The sequence below is a fragment of the Dipodomys merriami genome, unplaced genomic scaffold (assembly GCF_024711535.1).
Source record: "Dipodomys merriami isolate MVZ:Mamm:240054 unplaced genomic scaffold, mDipMer1.0.p SCAF_33, whole genome shotgun sequence".
NCBI lineage: Eukaryota > Metazoa > Chordata > Mammalia > Rodentia > Heteromyidae > Dipodomys > Dipodomys merriami.
Genome location: NW_027204826.1, coordinates 6,506,047 through 6,528,708, shown reverse-complemented (window position 1 = coordinate 6,528,708; position 22,662 = coordinate 6,506,047). Strand labels below are relative to the sequence as shown.

The 22,662-nt window shown below is 46.1% G+C and overlaps 1 protein-coding gene across 2 annotated transcripts in view; it reads left to right on the top strand.

Annotated features, from left to right (window-relative positions):
* Positions 1–8,412: 8,412 nt before the first annotated feature.
* Cyfip1 (cytoplasmic FMR1 interacting protein 1) overlaps positions 8,413–22,662 on the top strand; it is a 62,942-nt gene continuing 48,692 nt past the window's right edge. For both annotated transcript variants that reach the window (XM_070043034.1, XM_070043035.1), the window contains exon 1: positions 8,413–8,430. The gene's annotated coding sequence lies outside the window, so the exon portion shown is untranslated. The remainder of the gene's footprint in view (positions 8,431–22,662) is intronic.

Genomic DNA, 22,662 nt, shown 5'->3' with positions numbered 1-22,662 from the left:
AATCCTAGCTACTCAGGGAGCTGAAATCTGAGAATTGTGGTTTTAAGACAGCTAGAGCAGTAAAGCTTGTAAGATTCTTGTCTTGGGGCTGGGAAGGTGGCTCAGTGGTAGAGCGCTTGCCTTGCATGCATGAGACCCTAGGTTCGATTCCTCAGCACCACATAAGCAAAAAGAAAAAAGCCGGAAGTGGCTGTGTGGCTCAAGTGGTAGAGCGCTAGCCTTGAGCTGAAGAGCTGAGGTACAGCGCCCAGGCTCAGAGTTTGGGCCCCACGACCAGACACCCCCCCCCACCCCCCCCCACCCCCCCCCCCCCCCCGCCAAAAAAAAAAAGATTCTTGTCTCCAATTAACCACCAAAAACCTGAAAGTGGAGCTGTGGTTCTAAGTGGTAAAATGCTAGCTGTTAGCAAAAAAGCTCAGAGACAAACAGGCCCTGAGTTCAAGCCTCAGGATTGGCACACACACACACACAAATTGGTGCCATGGAGCTGGGCACCAGTGGTTCACGCCTGTAAACCTAGCTACTCAGGAGGCTGAGATCTGAGGATCATGGTTCAAAGCCAGCCCAGGCAGGAAAGTCTGTGAAACTCTTATCTCCAATAAAAGCCACCAGAAAACTAGAAGTGGCGCTGTAGCCCAAGTGGTAGAGCGCTCGCCTTGAGCTGAAGAGCTGAGGGACAGCGCTCAGGCCCAGAGTTCAAGCCCCACGACCGACAAAAAAAAAAAAAAAAAAAAAAAAAAGGTGCCTAAGAAAGGGAGGAAAATTAATTATTCTGCCTTTCTCATTTCCTTGGAAGAACAGTGCAAACAGTGAAATAAGAAACTTAAGGTGTCACTAAATAGCACTTATAGACGTGAACTCATCCAAGCCTGAGTGCATCTGCTCACACCTGTAATCCTAGTACTCAGAGCAAGTTAAAGAGCTGTACCCAACCCTTGAGTTCAAGACCTATGTATTCACACAAAGTATACGCAGGGCACAGTGCTAATGGAATGAACCAGCAGTGGCTGTGGGAGGCAGACTTAATATAACGAGGCTGGGGAGAGCCATACATCCCATGGATATCAGATTGGTTTGTACCATTTGTGGCTGGCAGGAGGGTGAAATTTGTTAGACAATCAGGTATGGAGCAGACATGTTGATGAGTTAACTTGCTAGGAGGCTGTATCTGTGCAGGTAAAGGAATGCACAGAATGACTTCAAGGTCCCTGTGAGGCTCAAAGAAACAACTAGCACATGAAATTTTAGTCTTTGCAATCCAAGTGTGGAGAAGGTCTCTGAAGTCATTTTTTTTTAAGCCTTGGTCTTTAAAAAAATTCTATTGTAAAGATGCTGTACAGAGAGATTCTGAAATCATTATTTTGCATGTGAATACCAATTTTATTTCAGCATGATTTGTTGATATTTCTTGGCTCCATTGAATTTTTCAAGTCAATGAGTTCTAGATGTGTTTATTTCTGCTAAATGATACTCCATTGTGTATATATGCCACATTTTCTTTATCCATTTGGCAGCTGATGAGTACCTAGGCTGAGTCCATTCTTGGCCGTTGTAAATTGTGTTGTAATAAACATGGTTGTGCTTGTATCACTATTGTTTATCACTTTAACATTCTTCATATATGCCCAGGAGTAGTATATTAGGAATCTGTGGTAGTTGTACTTTTAGCTTTTTGAGGAAAGTCCATACTGATTTCCATAGTGACAGCACTAAAATACATTCCTCACTGTGTTGCTAGATTGGTGTCCTGCATCTAGCTCTGTTTTTCACTGGTTATTTTTACGATAGGCTCTCACTTCCCAACTGGGCATGCACTTGAGGTTTTTGTTTTGTTTTGTTTTGTTTTTTTAGTTTTTGGTCAGTTGGGGGGCTTGAACTCAGGGCCTTGGACACTGTCCCTGAACTCTTTGACTCAGGGCTAGTGCTCTACCACTTGAGCCATGGCTCCACTTTCCGTTTTTTGGTGGTTAGTAAGATGAGAGTCTCATGGACTTTCCTGCCTGGACAGCCTTTGAACCATGATTCTCAGATCTCAGCCACCTAATTAGCTAGGATTGCAGGTGTGAGTCACTAGCAACCAGCTTGCACCTGAGCTTTGATCATTAACTTTAGGCTTCCGGTTGCTGAAATTACAGGTACGTGCTACTACATCCATCTTCCCTCTGTAAATTAGTCTCTTGGACTTTCCTGCTTAGCTGGCCTAGAACCATGGTCTTTCTAACCCGTTTTCCATGTAGCTTGGAATGACAGATGTATACTGTTGTTTCCAGTTTTGGATTGAGAAACACTCTTGCAAACTTTTCTGCCAAGATTGGCAGAAATCCACAAATCTCAGCCTCCCAAGAAGCTAGAATTAGGCATGAACCACTGTCACCCAGCTTGTTTTGAAAATTACTTGTTTGCCCATTTATTAATAGGATTCCTTATTGTTTTTATTTCATTTACTTTGTTCTTTGTGTATTCTAGTTGTAAATCTCTTGTTAGTTTGTATCTCAGTTCCTCCTGTCTCATAAATTCTTAGGTTTAGTCACTATCATATTCCAGAGTTCTTGAAAGTTGTATTTATGGTGTCTATAGTTTACTTTGTTGCTATCTGAATGTAAAATATCCTTGCCCTTATCCCTTAATGGGACCCACATATATGCTTCTTTTTCTTTGTTGTACTGGGGCATGGACTCAAAAGATTAACTTTCTTTCACTCAGCTTTTTCATTCAGTGCTGGCCCTTTCACTCAAGGCACACATCCACTTCCAGCTTTTGCTGGTTAATTGGATATAAGTGTCTTGGGGATTTGTCTGCCTCGGGTAGCTTTGAACCAAGATTGCTCAGACCTCACCCTCCTTAATTAGGATTACAGGCATCTGAGTGGAATCACACAGTATTGTGAGAGGTAATAGATGGAACTTCTGTCTCATTGAGCACAATGGTCCTCAAGGTTCATCCATGTGGTAAGTATGTATCAGAAATTTTATTCTTTTCCAGGGTGTGAGCAATTGTATGTTTATGACGTATGTGTGTGTGTGTGTACTAGAGTTTGAATTCAGGGCCCTGCAATCTTGCTTAGCTTTTCCACTCAATGCTGGCACTCTACCACCTGAGCCATATTTCCACTTCTGGGCTTTGGCTGGCTAACTGGATATGAGAGACTCAGAGATTTACCTGCCCAAACTGGTTTCAAACTGTGATCCTCAGATTTCAGCCTCCTGTGTACCTGGCACTTCTTTTTTTCTTCTTTTTGGTCAGTCATGGGGCTTGAACTCTGGGGCCTGGGCCCTATCCCTGAGCTCTTTTGCTCAAGGCTAGTGCTTTACCTCTTTGAGCCACAGTACCACTTCTGGTGGTTCATTGGAGATAAGAATCTCATAGACTTTCCTGCCTGGGCTGGCTTTGAACTACAATACTCAATCTCAACCTCCTGAGTAGCTAGGTTTACAGGCATGAGCCACCAGTGCCTGGTACTGCACATTTTCTTTATCCATTCAGCTGTCAGTGAATATTTGAGTTGCTTCTACATTTTAGCTGTCATAAATAATGCTGCCACCCATCTAGCTTTATAATTATCTCAAGATCCTGTTTTCAGTTCTTTTATATATTTACCCACAAGTAGAATAAGGTCATAAGGTTTTTCTTTTTTTTTTGGAAGCATAGTGTTTTTTCCTTAGAAATGGAACAATTTTCCCACCAGCAGTGCACAATTTCCCAATTTGACCTTATCCTCAACCATGTTTTCTGTTTGATTATAGTAATCACTTTAATGGATATAAGGTATAGCTCACTCTGGCACATTATTTTTTTAATTCACTAATATATATATATTTTTTGGGGGGGGGGTCCAGTCATGAGGGCCTGGGCGCTGTCCCTCAGCTCTTCAGCTCAAGGCTAGCACTCTACCACTTGAGCCACAGCACCACTTCCGGCTTTTTTTTCCTGCTTATGTGGTGCTGAGGAATCGAACCCAGGGCCTAGGGCATGCAAGGCAAGCTCTACCACTGAGCCACCTTCCTAGCCCCTGAGTAATATATTGTATAAACATTGCGTACCCATCTTATTTGTGCACTACAAGTTTTTTGCTATTACAATAAGATAATAAAAATTATCAATGGAGCCAGACACTGGTGGTTCATGCCTGTAATCCTAGCTACTCAAGAGGCAGAGATCTGAGAATCAGGGTTCAAAGGCAGCCCAGACTGGAAAGACTGTAAGAATTTTACCTTCAAGCCAGGCGCTGGTGGCTCACGCCTGTAATCCTAGCTACTCAGGAGGCTGAGATCTGAGGATCGCAGTTCAAAGCCAGCCTGGGCAGGAAAGACCGTGAGACTCCTATCTCCAATAAACCACCAGAAAACCGGAAGTGGTGCTGTAGCTCAAGTGGTAGAGTGCTAGCCTTGAGCTGAAGAGCTGAGGGACAGCACTCAGGCCCAGAGTTCAAGCCCCACGAACGACAAAAAAAAAAAAAAGAATTTTACCTTCAATTAACCACCAGAAAACCAGAAGTGGAGCTGTGGCTCCAGGTGGTAGAATGCTAGCCTTGAGCAAAAAGAGCTCATATGCATGTGTAAAACTGTGTAATCATCTCCATTATAAATGATCATAAAAGGGAAAGAAATGTTTGATAAGAAAGTGTAATAGGGTAAATGTGATCAGATACATTATCTGCCCCATGTCACAGTGAAAACCCTTTGTACATGTATGATAAGAAAGGAAAAATATTCATAAGTCTTGTGCATTCGTTGATTTTACATATCTAGGGAATTGGGTACCAGTGACTCACACCTGTAATCCTAGCTTCACAGGAGGTTGAGATCTGAGGATTGCAGTTTGAAGGCCAACATGAAAGTCTGTGATTCTCTTATTTCTACCCAAATTAACCACCAAAAAAGCTAGTAGTAGAGCTGTGGCTCAAGTGGTATGCTAGCCTTGAGCACAGAAGCTCAGGGACGGTGAGCAGGCCGGGCATTCAGTCTCCAAGAGTGGCACCAAAACAATCACAGCAAAGGTGTAAAAAATAACAGATTCCTAGGAAGAGAATTACTGTGTCATGCATACACATACATATTCATATAAGTGTATAAGTACTGTACTTTCTCATGTGCCGGTTAAAGTCATTTATTTATTTATCTAGTGCTAGTACTTGTACTAGGTCTTGTACTCAGGGCCTGGGTGCTGCCTCTTACCTTCCTATTTTGTAGGAGCCACCATTAGAAGCTTCCAGATAAGACAACTGGTAGATTCTCTGTTGGGTTTCCTTAGTTCTACTTGGCCTTGGGCTTTTGCTTGGGGTTTTCTCCCACTTATGGCTGGTGCTCTACCACTTGAGCTCAGTTCCTAGTTAAAACCCTTTGGCTGATCCGGAGTGCAGTCACTGGGTAAGTGCGTCCTGTCACTGTAGTGCTTGAGAATGGGGCAGGTCTGGAGAGGGGAGAGGGAAGAAAAGGGAAAGAAAGGGATGGATTGAGCCCTGGGATGGGAAGGGCTGGGGCCCGGGCTGGCTCCCCGGCCCGTTCCGCCTGCGTTTCGGTGCGGGGGGGCTGTGGTGTGAGCGGCCTCTGGAGGCCGTTTCTGGGGGGGGCGCTGGTTGAGCCGGGGATCCTTTTGTCATCCCAGCCCGCCCGCACCAGGCACGTGTGTGTCCCGGGCTCGGAGGGGCGCCGGGGGTGGGTGACGGGTGAGAGGCCGTGCCCGCGCCGGCCAGGTCGGCCTCTCCCCGCGGGCGCGGCCGGGGCTCGGGTCACCTGCGCGGCGCGGCGCAGGTGTGCGCCTGGCGGTCCGGGCACCCATCGGCCCGCCCACCGCCGGGCGCGCCCGGATCGCCCGGTGTGGGGCGCCCCTCGCCCTCGCCCGGCTGCCCGGGGTGGGGTGCACCCCCGCCGGCGGAGGTCACCTGGGCGGCGCGCGGGCCCCGCCCCGCCGGGCGGAGGGAGGAGCGCGGGGCGGCGCGCGGAGGGAGGAGCGCCGGGAGGAAGGGGCAGAGCCGCCCCGGGAGGAAGGGGAGGAGGCCGGGTGTTTCCTGGCGCATTCCCGGCCCGCCCGAGTGACTCACTCGGGTGTAGGAAAACTCCCAGGGCCCAGCCGGGACCACCGAGCCTCCGCCGCGGACCCGGGTAAGGACGGGCCCCGCGGGGGTCCCCGCCGGGTCCCCGATCGCCCGGGCCGGGGAGGGTGGGGCCGGCCTGGGGCTGGCCAGGGCGCCCCGTGGGGCTTGGCCCCGGGTGCGGTGGCCTGTGGCGGGGGAGGGTCACCGGGCGGCCGCGCGCTCTCCTCTAATCCCTGCCTCGCCTTCCAGAATCTCGGGGTCGCCGAGTCCCCGATGGCTCTGGCCGCGCGCGCGCAGCCTGGACCTCACGGCCCTGGACCCCAAGTTCCCCAACTCCCGTCCTGACTCGCACTCCCGGCTCCCCGGGGCGTCCCGCACGCACCCCAGGTCCCGCACTGCCAGCACGTGGCAGGGCTCCCGGCAGGAACAGGGGCGCCCGGGTGTGCTTTGCGGGTTATTGTTTAAAAGTGAGGCGCCCCCGTCGTGGGGCCACGGAGCCTGGGGCCGGCTGGGGCTTTGTGTCGCCCTCGGAGGGAAGGACGGAGATGGTGGGGGGCAGAGCCGAGTCGGAGGCTTTTGTTCGGGAGCGGGATTGTTTACGTGGGCTGCGTGGCTCAGCCCCGCACAGCCGCGCGGAATTGTTTGTTCTGAGCCTAAAGTGCACGCGCTTGATTTGCACAACGTGGTGGGTGTTTAAAAAATAATGATAAAAGGAGGGGGCAGGGGAGAAGAGCGATGGGCAATTGGGGTGTAAAGGAAGAGGATGTACACCCAGAGAAAGCACCCAGCGGTGGTCAGCTCCACTGTGAAGTCTGAGCGGCACAGTGCTTGCTAAGCTAACGCCGTTGCGCGGTGATCTGCTCCAAGACTGGGGGTTGGTCTTTTTCGACTAGTTGAGGGCAAGCGCCCGCAGCCTTTTTTGCCCTTGTCTCGAGGCCAGTGGTTTTCCTCGAGTCTAGCTGGACCCCGATAGTCCCCCCCCATTGGAACAGCAGTGGTACCCATGGCTGTGGCTCCGATGCTGGACAGCTTTGGGGACAGGATGCAAAGAAGTTCTCAGAAGCCGGGCATCCTTCATCCCTCCCTGCAGAGTTGCTAATGGTGACGGGCACAGAGCTGGGAAGAGCTGACCCATCCTTTTAAACCACCAACGGGAGCCACGGCAGATGAGTGTTGTAAGACTTCAGTGGGAAGATTGTGCTGTGGGCTTCACTCAAACACTGCTGAGGTTGTGCAAAAACGTTTCCTGCGTCAGTGCTTGTATCGGTGTGCTTGCTGATGCACACGGATGCCTCATAGGAAACTTATTCAGTAAGGTTTGTGATATTCCTAGCAACCACTCATCCCCTCAAAGTACTGTTTTGTTCTTTCCAGAAGATCATGTGTGTTTTGAATCAGGGCCTTTGTGCTGTTGCTTAGCATTTTCACTCAAGTCTGGCACTCTACCACTTCAGTCACACTTTCATTTCTGGCTTTATTGCTGGTTATGGAGATAAGAATCTCCCAGACTTTTGTCCTCATTCTGGCTTCAAACACAGATCCTCAGATCTCAGCATCCTGAATAGCCAGGAGTACAGGCCTGAGCCACCCGGCTCAAGACCTTTTTTGTTGTTTCTTTTTGTGTGTCTGCCAAGTCCTAAAGCTTGAACTCAGGGCCTGTGCATTGTCCCTGAACTTTTTAGCTCAATGCTAGCACTCTATCACTTGAGCCACAGCTCCACTTCTGGCTTTTTTTGAGGCTTAATTGAAGATCAGAATCTCTTCGACCTCACTGACAGGGCTGACTTTGAACCTCTATCCTCAGATCTCAGCCTCCTGAGTTGCTAGGATGACAGGTGTGAGCCACCAGAGCCTCAGCCTCCTAAGCGCTGGGCTTACAGATAGGCAACACCATTACTGATTTAGGACTGCTTTACATATTTTGGATAGCAATCCTTGATTGGATAGTTGACAGGAAAATATTTTGGCCATTTTAGGAGTTAATCTGATCACACTCATTTGGGACAGAGTCCTGTTACCAATCTCAGGCTTCCCTGGAATTCACATTCCTCCAGCATCAGCCTCGCAAGAACCTGGGTTACAGATATGCACCCCCCCCCCCCCCCCCCCCCCCCCCCCCCCCCCCCCCCCCCCCCCCGTTAACCAGCCTGGTCACATTGTTTCCTGATAGAGTTCTTGGATAGACCAAGAGTCTTTAGTTTGATGAAGTCCAATCTTTGTTCTTTTGTTATAGATAAGAGAAAATCTTGCTACTATGCCAGCAATACACAATTCAAAAGTAGAACAAACAAAAATGAATTCTAATAGGTTAAAACCAACTGGGTAAAAATGGAATGAAATACATATAGGATCTGTATGCCCTAAGCTACAGGATGATGAAAGAAACAAAGAATCGTGTAAGTAGAGAGACACTTCGTTATAATGGGTCATGACGAAATCATTGAAAATTCAGTTGTCATGGATTGGGTTGGATTGTCAATGATATGATATTTTCATGAAGATGGTGTGTGTTTCCCACTTGCATCTTCTATTTATTTCAACAGTATATTGTGATTTTTAGTTTGCAAGGTTTAATTTCCTTGGTTTATTTTTTTTCCTTTGTGATACTATCATGAATTTTTAATTTCGATTTCAAATTATTCATTGTTAAGAATAGAAATACAGCCAGGTGCCAGTGGCTCATGCCTATAATCCTAGCTATTCTGCAGTTTGAGATTTGAGGATTTCAGTTTAAAGCCATCCAAGGCAGGAAAGTCTGTGAAACTCTTATCTCCAATAAACTACGCATAAAACATAAAAAGGCGGAAATGGCGTCTGAGCTGTGGCTCAAGTGGTAAAGAGATAGCCTTGAACAAAAGAAGCTCTGGGACTGTCAAACAAACTTATTTTTAACATGTTGCTTTTAGATCCTGAACTTTCTTGGATTGTGTGTGTGTGTCTGTGTGTGTATCTTTATCTGTGTCCTGAGGCTTGAACTCAGTGCCTAGGCACTGCCCCTGAGCTTTTTTTTTTTTTTTTTTTTGCTCAAGGCTAGTGTTCTATCGCTTGAATCATAGCTCTGCTTCCAGCTTTTTTGGTGCTTTATTGGAGATAAGAGTCTCCTGGGCTTTCCTGAGTCCAGATGTGAACCATTAGGTCCTGGCTTGCTAAATTCCTTTAATAGCTGTAGCAGTAATTTTGTGGAATCTTTAGTGTTTTGTGCATATAGTCATGTTATCTTCAGTTCTATGTGTTATGAGGCTGTGTTGTTTGATGCCTTATGTTTATTATTATGTCTCTGATGGACTGTTCTTATTAGCTTATGTTAGTTATATAGAGGGGAATTTCATAATTATATCTCTGCACATGTTTACAACAATGTATTCCAATCGATTTCACCCCCTCTTTTGCTCCTGCCTCCCCTTTTCACCTCTCATTATAATTATTGTCTTCATGTCTGTTTTGTCTTAATATTTGTCTAATAATATAGTCACTTCCACTCTTCTGGCTTTTCTTTGCATAATATAACTTTTTTCCTCTCTTCAGTTTTGTTGCATTTGTGTCTTTGAATTTAAAACGTGTTTCTTTAACAGCATATGATTAGGTTGTTTTTTTAATTCATTTCATAAATCTCTGCCTTTCAATGTGAGTGTCTTGTCTATTTACATCTAATGTAAATAGTTATATAGTAGGACTCATACCTGCCATTTTGCGGTTTCTTCTCCTTATGTCATCCTGTTTGGAGAACAGATAGCCAAGTGTTTCTCGCCCGATTTAGGGGTCTATAATAGGAGTAGTACTGCTGAGCATTCTGGGGAGAGATTTGCATTGATGTGGATTGTTTGTATTAAAGGCCTCTATTTTCAGTGCCAGTACTGGGGCTTGAACTCAGGGCCTGGACATTATCCCTTCACTTTTTAGCTCAAGGCTGTCATTCTATCCTTTAAGTCACAGCTCCATTTCCAGCTTTTGGTTGGTTGATTAAAGATGAGAGTCTCACAAACTTTCCTGCCCTGGCTTCCAACTGCAACCCTCAGATCTCAGCTTCCTGAGTAGCTAGGATTACAGGCATCAGGCATGAGCCACTGGTGCGTAGCCATTAAAGGTTTCTTTGAACATGATCTCACAGAGATGAGTTTATTTATTTATTTTCCTTCTGTGAGAGTTTGAAGCCTGTTGTACCCATGTGACATAAAACAGAAGTTGTTCATCTTACTGATTGGTTGCTCCCCACACAACTTTATTATGACTGTGTTTTCATATGTGCCTCTGGAGACAGCAACTGTGGGCATTGACTTGTGACTTCCAGGATTTTTTTCAGTTGTGAATAAGACAAATGTTTTGTGGTAGCTACTGTTACCTTAAAACCAGAATATTTGTGACTTGTGTTTCTATCTCAGATACTCTATTAGCCTGGCTTGCCCTTCCCAAACACATTGAGAGATTTTGTTCCATGGGGGAGAAAAACTGATGCTCAGGAAACAATGGGTTCCAATGCAGAATGTAACTCCTGTGTCCTTGTCCTAACCAGGACAGTGGGGCTAAGTGTGAACTTCTCCTTGAAGACTCACAGGAGAAGGGGCTTGGAACGTGGCTTAGTGGTAGAGTGCTTGCCTAGCATACATGAAGCCCTGGGTTCAATTCCTTGGTACCATATAAACACAAAAAGCCAGAAATGGCACTGTGGCTCAAGTGGGAGAGTGCTAGCCTTGAGCAAAAGAAGCTCAGTGAGGGCTGGGAAGGTGGCTCAGTGGTAGAGCGCTTGTCTTGCATGCATGAGGCCCTGGGTTCTATTCCTTAGCACCACATAAGCAAAAAGAAAAAAAAAAAAAGCCAGAAGTAGCGCTGTGGCTCAAGTGGTAGAGTGCTAGCCTAGAGCTGAGGGGCAGTGCCCAGGCCCAGAGTTCAGGCCCCATGACCAGACCCCCCCCCCAAAAAAAAAAGAAGCTCAGTGACAGTGCCCAGACCCTGAGTTCAAGCCCCAGGAGTGGAGGAGATACTCTGCATCTCAGGGCCACATAGTCCCAAGTCAGAAGTGATTTGAGAATCTGTCTGATACTTGATACGCTGGCAAAGCTTGATTTACTCAACGTGTGTATGTGTATGGTTAAGAATCAAAGATAGGAAGCTGGCCACTGGTGGCTCATGCCTGTAATCTCAGCTACTCAGGAAGCTGAGGTCTGAGGATTGTGGTTAGAAGCCAGCTCGGGCAGACAAATCCCTGAGACTTATCTCCAGTTAACCAGCTAAAAGCTGGAAGTGGAGACGTGCCTCAGATAGTAGCTCAGCACAAGGCAGGCCCTGAGGTCAAACCCTAGCACACACAAAAATAACATAAAGCTCCCATCCTAGGCATGTGCTCTAGCATTAAACTACACCTTAGTCCCAAGTTTTCCCTTTTTTTTCCCCCTGCTATCCTGAGTCTTGAACTCCTGGCTTGGGCACTGTCCCTGAGCTGCTTTTTGTTCAAGGCTAGCACTCTACTTTAGCCACACTGCCACTTCCTGCTTTTTTTTTTTTTTTTTTTCTTTTGAGTAGTTTATTAGAGATCAGAGTCTCAAGGACTTAGGCTGGCTTCAAACCATGATCCTCAGATCTCAGCCTCTTGAGTAGCTAGGATTACAGGCATGAGTACTTGGTCAATTTTTCCATTTTTGAGGCATTTTCTTTTGCTTTCACCAATCCTGCCTGTTCAGCTTTCCCAAAGGTGATTGATTGTACTTGTGCATATGAATTTCATAAGCAATCTAGAGTCTCCTTTGTTTCTCTCCTGTGGATCACACTGAAAGATTTTTGTTCACAAAGGTTGTTTTTCTTGTTGGCTTTCATGGCAGGGGATTGGGGGTGGTAGCAGTGTTATTAAGATTTTCTAGAGAAACAGAACAAATAGGGGGTGGTGGGAAGAGAAATTTATTTTAAGGAATTGATTCACACTATTGTGAAGGCTGGCAAGTCCAAAATTTTCAAAATAGGCCAACAGAACACAGCCCCAGGGAAGAGTTCAATGTCACCTCTCAAGACAAAAGATTGTGGGAAGGCAAAATTCCCTGTTTTGGTGAACTTCAGTTGTTTTTCTCTTAAGACCTTTAACTCATTGGATGAAACTTGGCTGAGTTATTGAGTGATGTGTTATTACTCAAAATCTACTGACTTAAATATTTATTTTTAATCTCAAAATTACCTTCATAGCAACATGTGGACTGGAGTTTGAACAAAAACTGCTTCTAGATGCTGGTTGGTGACTCAGGCCTGTAATCCTACTCAGGAGGCTGAGATCTCAGTTCAAAGCCAGCCTGGGCTGGCTCTGCAATAAACTACTCAGAAAAAGCTGGAAGTGGCACTGTGGCTCAAGTGGTGGAGTGGTAGACTTGAGCCAAAAGAAGCTCAGGGGATAGTGCCAAGGCTCCGAGTTCAAGCCCAGGACTGGCAGGAAATTTTTTTAAAAACTACTGATGTTCCTCCGTGAGAATGTATCTGCAACATGGCCAAAGTCTTGTGAGAATCAGCTGGGTGAAGTTCTGCCCATGGGCTGGCGTCACTGCCACGCCCCCATCTGGGAGGGGCAGGGCATCAAAGGGATTAGTTGGTGGGCTGATTTGGGGATGGACCACCGGAAATAGAGAGGTAGGGGGCTAAAGGGAGGGAGAGAGAAAGAGAGAGAGACAGGGAGAGAGATAGGCCGGCCTCCTGGAGTGGAGCAAGGCCTAGGCTCTCCTCAGGCTTGAGGCTCCGGAGACCCGGGGGTGGCCTGAGGAGAACCCAGGCTGGCGGAGAGGCCCGCAGAGAGCCTAGAGGCCTGCAGAAAGCAGTTAGGAGAGCAGAGAGGCCTGCGGAGAGCAGACAGGCCTGCAGAGATCCGTGAGGCCTGCGGAGAGCCGTGAGGCCTGCGGAGAGCGGTGAGGCCTGCGGAGAGCCGTGAGGCCTGCGGAGAGCCGTGAGGCCTGCGGAGAGCCGTGAGGCCTTTGGAGAGCCGACAGGCCTGCGGAGAGCCGACAGGCCTGCGGAGAGCCGACAGGCCTGCGGAGAGCCGTGAGGCCTGCGGAGTGCGGTGAGGCCTGTAGGAAGGAGGAAAAAGGGAAAAACAAAAACAAACTTGCCCCCTTGGAGGTTGCAGCTGCTCCTAGTTCTGAGGTAACCCTTTGCAGAGCTGGGCGCCAGTGGCTCACGTCTGTAATCCTAGCCACTCAGGAGGCTGAGAGCTGAGGATCATGGTTCAAAGCCAGCCTGGGCAGAAAAGTCTGTGAGACTCTGATCTCCAATAAGCCAGTAGAAAACCAGAAGTGGCGTTGTGGCTCAAGAGGTAGAGCCCTCGAGCTGAAGAGCGCAGGAACAGCACCCAGGCCCAGAATTCAAGCCCCATGACTGACAAAAAACAAACAAACAAAAACTCCTTTGTCATTTTTTTTTTCGGGGGGGGGGGGGGGTCCGGTCATGAGGCCTGAACTCTGGGCCTGGGCACTGTCCCTCAGCTCTTAACTCAAGGCTAGCGCTCTACCACTTGATCCACAGTGCCACTTCCAGCTTTTTTCTTTTTGCTTATGCGGTACTGAGGAATCAAACCCAGGGCCTCAGGCATGCAAGGCAAGCGCTCTACCTCTGAGCCACCTTCCCAGCCCTCCTTTGTCACCTTTAACCATGCCTCCATCGATTTTCTTGCTCCTAGACCATTACAGTCTGGGATATAACTTTCTGCCTTGCACTTCTGTGCCAGCCAGGTGGACAGCTGGGCAGAGAGTGCATGTTGTGTGTACATAGATTTTAGTGATATATTTTGGGATTACTGCAGAAATGGTGTACAATTGTTTGTGATCCTAGGAGGGGCATTGGAGAAGCTTCTGGAGCTCTGGCTTGCCCTGATTGTGCTTCAGGTCCAGGCAAGAGGGGGAGATATGTTGTATTATGTCCGTAGGGCTGGGGATCAGCCCTACCCAGAATGCCAGTGGTGGCAGGCAGTCCTGAGGGCCTCGGGAAATGTGTACACAGATATATCCCATAGCCTAGAGGGTCTTTCTTGTATGCTGTATGTGATAGGCCTGTGTGTCCCTGGGCTCTTCCTTTGTATGTGTCAGGTACATTGCAAAGTTAGCAATGATTGCACATTAGAAAGTATGCTTAATAATCTCTGTTTCAGGAGCTTTGTGATTTTGTTTAGAGATGGAGAGGGTACTCCGTGGACAGTACCTGCTTCTTTGTGTGTGTGTGTGTGTGTGTGTGTGCGCGCACACATGTGCACCCTCACACGTGTACTAGTCCCTGGGCTTAAACTCAGGGCTGTATCTTAGCCTTTTTTTTTTTTGCTGGTCGTGGGGCCTGATCTCTGGGCCTGGGCGCTGTCCCTCAGCTCTTCAGCTCAAGGCTAGCACTCTACCACTTGAGCCACAGCTCCACTTCTAGCTTTTTTCTGCTTATTTGGTGCTTAGGAATCGAACCCAGGGCTTCATGCAGGCAAGGCAAGCACTCTACCACCGAGCCACCTTCCCAGCCCCTATCTTAGCATTTTTTGCTCAAGGCTGGTGCCCTACCACTTGAGCCATAGCTCAACTTTCAGCTTTTTGACAGGTAATTGGAGATAAAGAGTCTTATGGCCTTTTTCTGGCTTGCTTTGAACCACAGTCCTCAGATCTTAGCCTCCTGAAAAGCTGGAATGATAGGAAAGCCACTACAGGTGCTGCTACAGGAAGACCAAGGTGCTAAGTCTCTCCGCCAGCCAGTGGTCTCAGCTGGGTTCTCTCAGGTGGTCTGTTACTTGTGGTTAGACTTCTCCAACCTTTAGAAACTGTAGCCCCAGTGAGGGACACAGCAACCACCGTCTTCTGCCTGTGGATACTGGGAAGCAGCCCCAGGAAGCTCCATCCTAGGTCCTCATGCCAGAGGTGATCATGTAAGCACCTCAGATGACTTAAAAAGTTTAAATAAGTTATGAATTCTAACTCTCCCTTCATCTTTTTTCAGCCTTTTATTAGTTCTACCACTGAAATGAAACAAAAACAGTGGAGGTGAATTGGGGAAGTGTCACATTTCCTATTTTAGTTGTTTCCTACTGCTTTATCTTGTCTGAGCATGTGCCATAGTCTGTGTTTGTGTTTATCTACGTAAAGAATATTTCTTGTCTAGCCTGATGGGCAGATCATAACACATGCACAGTGGCTTATAGTGTTTAAAAGGATCAGGGTTCCGGTGTATGTACTTAACAGCCTGTGGGTGTGGTGGCCTTCTCCTTGTGTTTATTAGATCCTTCCAGGCTGGCACACTATAAGTGACATTCATGATTCACTGCATGGATGAGGATGTACATGTGCATGTCGTGTGTTTACGTGTGCACATCCTTTAGCTTTTACACTTAAACCTGATGCTCTACCACTTGAGCCATACCTCCACTTCCAGGTTTTTGGTGGTTAATTGGCAATAAGTAACTCGTAGACTTTGTTGCCCAGGCTGGCTTCAAACCATGATCCTCAGATCTCAGCCTCCTGAGTGGCTGTTAGTGTTACAGGTGAGAGTTGCTACTATCCATATTTGATTAGCTCCCATTCCAAGGCCTCCTCTTTTTTTGTGCTAGTATGGAGTCTTGGACTCAACACCTGGGCACTGTTCTATGCTTTTGTGAGTACTCTACTACTTGAGCCACAGCTTTACTTCCAGCTTTTTGATGGTTAATGGGAGAAAAGAGTCTCACTGACTTTTCTGTCTAGACTGGCTTCAAACCACTATTCTCATATCTCAGCCTATTGATTAGCTTGGATGACAAGCAAGAGATGATGCCCAGCTAGTGGCTGGGTTTTATTACTGGGTTGGTGCTCTATCACTTGAGCCATGTCTCCAGCCCTTTTTACTGGTTATTTTGGAGATTTCAATTTCCCTAGTTCCATTTTCACACATGCACATTGGATATTATGACTTTCTTTGCCCACCCTTCCTCTCTCCATTTTCTTCCCCCATCTCCCACCCCTGGCCTCACCTTCTGCCCTGGCAACACCTGTTTCAGCTTCCTGGTATTCATTTTATTAAACTGTGAATTGTTCAAAGAAGTAACACCACTGGAATTCTCCTCTGCATATACCATACTTCAGTTAATATGTTTATGTATATGTGCATATGACCTGAATATGTTTACATATATTATTTTAAATTTAGATCTAGTTTCCATATATGAAAACAAACATACATCCTTTGTCTTCTCTGAGCCTTTACTTAATATAACTATTTCCAGGGTTATCCATTTCCCTGAAAATGACACTACTCTTCTTCCTGATGGATTAGTAAAATTTTGTTTTGTGTGTGTGTATGTATCAGTCACATTTCTTTGATCCATTCGACCATTGGTACTGGTTTTGTAAAGGCTAAGGGGCTGGGAAGCTGGCCCAGAGGTAGAGTGTTTGCCTTGCCCTCAGCACAACATAAGCTGAAAAAGCCGGAAGTGGCACTGTGGCTCAAGTGGTAGAACGCTAGCCTTAAGCTGAAGAGCTGAGGGACAGTGCCCAGGTCCAGAGTTTAGGCCCCACAACCGACAAAAAATAAAATAAAGGCTAAGTCTTATGTATGTATAGGAGACAGACTAGGATGGCTTCATTCCTTGGTCCTAGCTTCTTGGGAGGCTAAGACAGGAAGGAGGATTGTGACTGGAGTTCTAGGTCAGAGGTTCCACTCGGGGAATTTCCAACATGTCAAATAAGTAAGTGTGTGTGTGTGTGTGTGTGTGTGTGTGTGTGTGTGTGTGTGTGTGTGTGTGTGTGTGTGTGTGTGTGTGTGTGTGTGTGTGTGTGTGTGTGTGTGTGTGTGTGTGTGTGTGTGTGTGTGTGTGTCTAGTGTTGTTTATGAATACTGGGGCTTGAACTCAAGGCCTGGGTGCTGTCCCTTAGCTTTTTCTCTTAAGGCTGGCACTCTACCCCTTGAGTCACAGCTCTACTTCTGGCATTTTTATAAGAGTCTCATAGACTTTTCCTTACAGGCTGGGTTTGAACCATAGTCCACTGATCTCAGCCTCCTGAATAGCTAGGATTATACCTATGAACCACCAGAGCCTCACAAGATTCTATTTAAAAGAAAAAAATTGACCAAAAAAATCAGTTTGTTGAACTTTATATGGGTCTCAATATTGCTTTTAAATTATTTCTCTGGGATTACGTGCTGCCTGGATACTGTTTCTCATGTGGGTGGTTCTTTGACTTGTGTTAGCAACAGTGACCTGATTAGTGATGATTTCCTTTCCTGGGCCTGGGGCCAGGACTGGTAGAATTCTTCCCACTTGGTAAATTTAGAAGTAAAAGAGGAAATTCCAGGAGGAAATATTGAAAAGTGACATGCTACAAATGTAAAACTTCGCGGTAGTCCTCAGGTTCAGCCCTCGACACCAAAAAAATAAAAAGGTAAAACTCAGATTTCAAGAAAGAAAACAAGTGAAATAAAAAAGCAAAATGTCTTTCATATCATTTATAGAGTGACTGCCTAAGGAAGAAACTGTCTATGACTGCAGAGGATTGCCAGTAAACAAGAAAAACTAGCAAGTCACAAAGGAAGAAGAAGAAACAAACTGATTATAGGAAATGTTTAAGCTCAGTGACCATAAAAGAAATTCAGTGAGTGGTGTGCTGGTGGTTCACAACTGTCTGTAATGGTAGCTCAGGAGGCTGAGATGTGAGGATCAAAGTTTGAAGCCCGACTAGGCAGGAAAGTCTGTGAGAATCTTATTTCTAAATAATCACCAGAACAACAACAAAAAGTCCCTAGTTCAAGCCCCTGGATCAGTTTCCATTAAAAAAAAAAAGATAATAGAACTGCAATTACTTGCCTGAAGGTACCCTGGGGTTCCATGAATCATGGCTGGGAAAACACAGCTATGGGTCAAATTATTGTAAATGGGAGCAAGAAAATATCATGATCAGGGTTGTACTTTGCACAGTGAAAACTTTTGCTGGTGGTGTTTTGGGGCCAGCAAATGCAGGGCCCTGAGTTCAAACCTCAGTTGCTACCAGGAGTCTATGAGAGAAATTCCTGAGTAGTAGAGTTGAGTTAGAAGATGTTATTTGATTTTGTGTGTATGTATTTATATGAGTTGGTACTGGGACTTGAACTCAGGGCCTAGGCACTGTCCATGAACTTTTGTGCTCAAGGCTAGTACTCTACCACTTGAGCTGCATACAGCTCTACTTTTGGTTTTGCTTATTAACTGGAGGTGGGTTTCTCACAGACTTTCCTGCACAGGAGCTTCAGACTGTAGTCCTCATATCTCACCCTCCTGAGTAGCTACGATTATAGGCGTTAGCCACTGGTGCCCAGCTTGTTATTTGATTTTAGCTATAAACTTTTTTTTCCCCCAGTCAATCACAGTAGCTAGCCACCTCATCCCAGCAAGCATTGCAGGGCAGCTGGTAACTCCTGTGTAAGTAAATCTGCCTTCAGTTCCCTGCTAGGATATTTTAACAAGTGGGAGAGAAAAGAACAATTCAATAAAATATGCATCTGAGATGATTTTATTTTTACATTCGAACAGGCAAAAATACTGGAAGTTCCTACTTTTCTAAGAAGGCTGCTATTTGCATGCAAAAGAGGAAGAACATCAGTTCAGTCCCCTTGTACTTTTCAGAGTTTATTATCTTTGCTTGGTCATGCTGCATAAATTATAGGCAAGCAAACTTGTTTTTTGTTTTTTTTTGGTCAGTCCTGGGGCTTGAATTCAGTGCACAGGCTCTGTCCCTGAGCTCTTTTGCTCAAGGCTAGAGCTCTACCACTTTGAGCCACAGCGCCACTTGCTGTTTTCTGGTGCTTCATTGGAGATGAGAGTCTCACCGACTTTCCTGCCCAGGCTGGCTTTGAACTACAATCCTCAGATCTCAGTCTCCTGAGTAGCTAGGATGACAGGTGTGAGCCATCAGCTTCCTGCTAAAGTTAAAAAAAAAAAAAAAAAGCCACTAGTTTGAAAATGTTAGGAAGACCTTCTTTCTAGCAAAATACGGTTTGCTGGTCGGCTAGCAGCCAGCCTAAGAGCAGCTGGTGTGCCGTAGACACAGATGCCTGAACTGGGCACAAACGCCTTCGCTTCTTGTTCTGCTTTTTCCAGAGTTATGGGTTCACTTGGCATTTTGCAACCTTGCTGTTCAGCTGCCCTGGCAGTTTCTATTTTAGCAGCTAGAAAGACGACTTCTTTCTGTTCCCTGTGAAAAGACTCACTAGCACGTTCTTAAATATCACCCCCTCTAGCCCCTGGGCAATAGCAGACAGGTGCAGTATTAGCGCTTCCTTCATTAGTACTTGCCCTGTTTATCTGGGTGAGCGCTCATGTTCCTAATCCCTTGTCCCCCAACTGCTTGTTCTGTGTTGGCATCTTTGTGCCTCTGCCTTCCTCAAGGCAGGTGCCTCTGGGCCTTTAAAGCCTCCCCCCAAAGCCAGGAGCTGGTGGCTCACACACCTGTCATCCTAGCTACGCAGGAGGCTGAGATCTGAGGATCGTACTTCAAAGCCAGCCCAGGCAGGAAAGTCCTAGAGACTCTTATCTCCAATGAACCACCAGAAAACCGGAAGTAGTGCTGTGGCTCAAGTGGTCTAGCGCTCGCCTTGAGCTGAAGAGCTGTGCCCAGGCCCAGAGATTAAGCCCCATGACTGACAAAAGGAAAGAAAAAGTCCTCCACACAGCAGCTATCCCCTGCCTGTCCTTCCAGGGCTTAGGGTTATCTAGAATTCTTTGTGAGTCACGGTAGACAGTCCTGATTTTCTTTCATCTGGTTTCTGGCCCATGGAAGCCTTACCATTTATTAATAGACATGTACCTAGTATGTTAATACAGTTATATATTGCTTAAAAAGAAGAACACAGCTTAAGCCAGTGCTGGTGGCTCACACCTGTAATCCTCACTACCTAGGTGGCTGAGAGCTGAGGATTGCAGTTCAAAGCCAGCCCTGGTAAGAAAATCTGTGAGACTTTTATTCTCAAGTAACCACTAGAAGTGGGGCTGTGGCTCAGAATGGTGGAGTGCTAGCCTTGAGTGAAAAAGCTCAGGGATAGCACCCAGGACCTGAGTTCAGACTCCATGACTGGCAAAAACAAAACAAAACACAACTTAATAACTGGGTCAGCAGGCTTAGTTGTTGTTAAGTGAACATCACAGGGTGATAGGTCAGTCACTCAGTGTGGCGTCTTGGTATAATCAAGGCACAGACACAGTAAACAGACAATATGGGTATTGCTGGCTTAATATTGCACACTGTTTTACATGAAGGTTGGGGTTTTAGGAAGGGTTTGTTTTATATTTGGGTTTTGTGAGTTTTTTTTTTAGTAGGCTCTGGCTTTCAGACCAGGCTGGCTTCAAACTTTCAGTCCTCTTATTTCAGCTTCTCAAGTGCTGGATGCTTTTGTTTCTTACTTTGTGCTGGTACTGGGGCTTAAACTCAGAACCTCACACTCTCATTTGGCTTTTTTTGCTCCAGGCTAGTACTCTTACCACTTGAGCCACACCTCCACTTTTGGCACTTTTGGTGGTTGTGGACTTTTGCTCAGGCTGCCTTCGAACTGTGATCCTCATATCTCAGCCTCCTGAATAGATAAGATTCCAAGCAGAGCACCAGTGCTCAGCTCTTTATTTCTCATAAACAGTATATTTAAAAATAATGATAAAAGGTAAGGTATACTATATTCATAAACCAGTGGCAAGTCACTTATCAAGTTGTGTTCTATACAGTTATACATGTTATCCATATACATTTATACACCTGGTCGCATAGTAAGTTTATACCAGTATCACTGCAAATGTGCATTGCTCTGCGATATCAGAGCAGGTCACTAAGCAACAGGAATTTGTGGGGACCGCTCTTACATAGGCATTGAGGCTTACCTGCAATGCCTGCTTTTTGTTTTTTGCTTTTTTGGTTGTCATGGGGCTTGAGCTTATGGGTACTATCCCTGAGCTTCTTTGCTCAAGACTAGCGCTGTACCACCTTGAGCCACAGCTCCAGTTCTGGTTTTCTGGTGATTACTTGGAGCTAAGAATCTCACAGTCTTTCCTGCCCAGACTGGCTTCAAATTGTGGTCCTCAGATCTCAGCCTCTAGGATACAGGCATGAGCTACCAGCCCCCTGGCTCCCATGCCTGTTTTTAAAGGTGCCTGTCTTGCCTGATCCTTTGCTTTGTCTTGTCTCCATGGCTGCTTTTCTGCTGAGGAAGCTTCTGTCTTCCTAGTGATGTGAACTTACTGAAGTAATGGGTTCACACTTTGACACATTTTAGTTTTTTTCCCTCCCTTTTTTTAATCTCTTACCACCCCTGTCACAAGGTTGAGTGTTATTGGTCTTGCAATTCTATTTCCATTAGTTCTTTGCAGTCCAAGTGTTCTTTTTTTCTTTTGTGAGACTGTTAAGTTATGCAAGAACAGATTGTCTGTTCTTAGCTGAACATGACAGCTTATGCCTTTAGTCATCCTTCTGCCTTGTATGGCCCAGAGACAGGGAGAATGACCAAGTCATTCATTTTGTTTAAAAAAAAAAAAAAAAAGGAAAAGAAAAGAAACAAGTTCCCTCATGCCTATAGTCCTAGCAATTTGGGAGGCTGAGATCTAAGGGTCATGCTTCAGAGCCAACCCAGGTAGGAAGTCCGTGAAACTCTTATTTCCAATTAGCTAGCAAAAAGCTAGGCGTAGAGGTGTGGCTCATATTGTAGAGAACCAGCCATAGGTCAAACAGCTAAGGGACAACATCCAGGCCTTGCGTTCAGGCTTTAGTATAGGCACAGAAAAAGTCGTTCTGGTACCTTTTTTTTTTTTTTTTTTTAACATTATATGATGACCATTAGGTTATTTTTTTAATTTACTTTATTATTATAGTGGTGATGTACAGGGAAATTAAAAGTACCCTAGTCAAGTACACTATTAGGTTTTGTAGAAATCATGTCACTTTTTTTGGTGCATGTGTTGTTACAGAGAATTAAATTCAGAGCCTCATGTTCTTGCTTAGTATTTTTTGTTTGTTTGTTTTGTTTTTTGCAAGGCTGGCATTCTACCACTTGAGCCAGAGCTCTTCTTCCACCTTTTTGCTGCTTAACTGGAGATAAAAATCACACAGACTTTTCCTGCCCAGGCTGGCTTTGAACCTTCATCTTCAGAGCTCAATCTCCCAAGTACCTATGATTACAAGCATGAGCCACCAGGGATGCGAATCTGCTGTGTTCTCAATAATTCCCATGTTGCTCCTGTGGTCCACTGCCCACCCCAGGGATCCCCACCTGAACCTCTTACCCCCACCAAAATCTTATCCATGTCCTTGAATTATTCTCAGCACAACTTCACCCCTGGCCTTATCTGAAAGTGTACCATCTGCCACCGCCACAAGGACATAAATGGTCTGCAACAGTACAAAGATTCAAAAGCATCTTTCACCCTCACATGTATTAACCCCCCCCCACACACACACACCCCGCCCCTTGTTTCTCCAACCCTGCTCAGAGCAGTAATGATTAAAGCCGACTCTGGTCTCTTGAAGTCTCTGCCTTCTCTCTCTCCTTTGGTCCACATGACTCAGTTTCTTAGCCATTAGCATCCGGCGGCTCCCCCCGTGGCTTATTTAAATTCACTTTTCTAACTTGGCCACAGGAGCGTGTTTTCTGTGTTGAGTGGATTCACTGGGAAGGCTGGCCCCTGCCAGCTTTACAACCCACGCTTGAGCAGG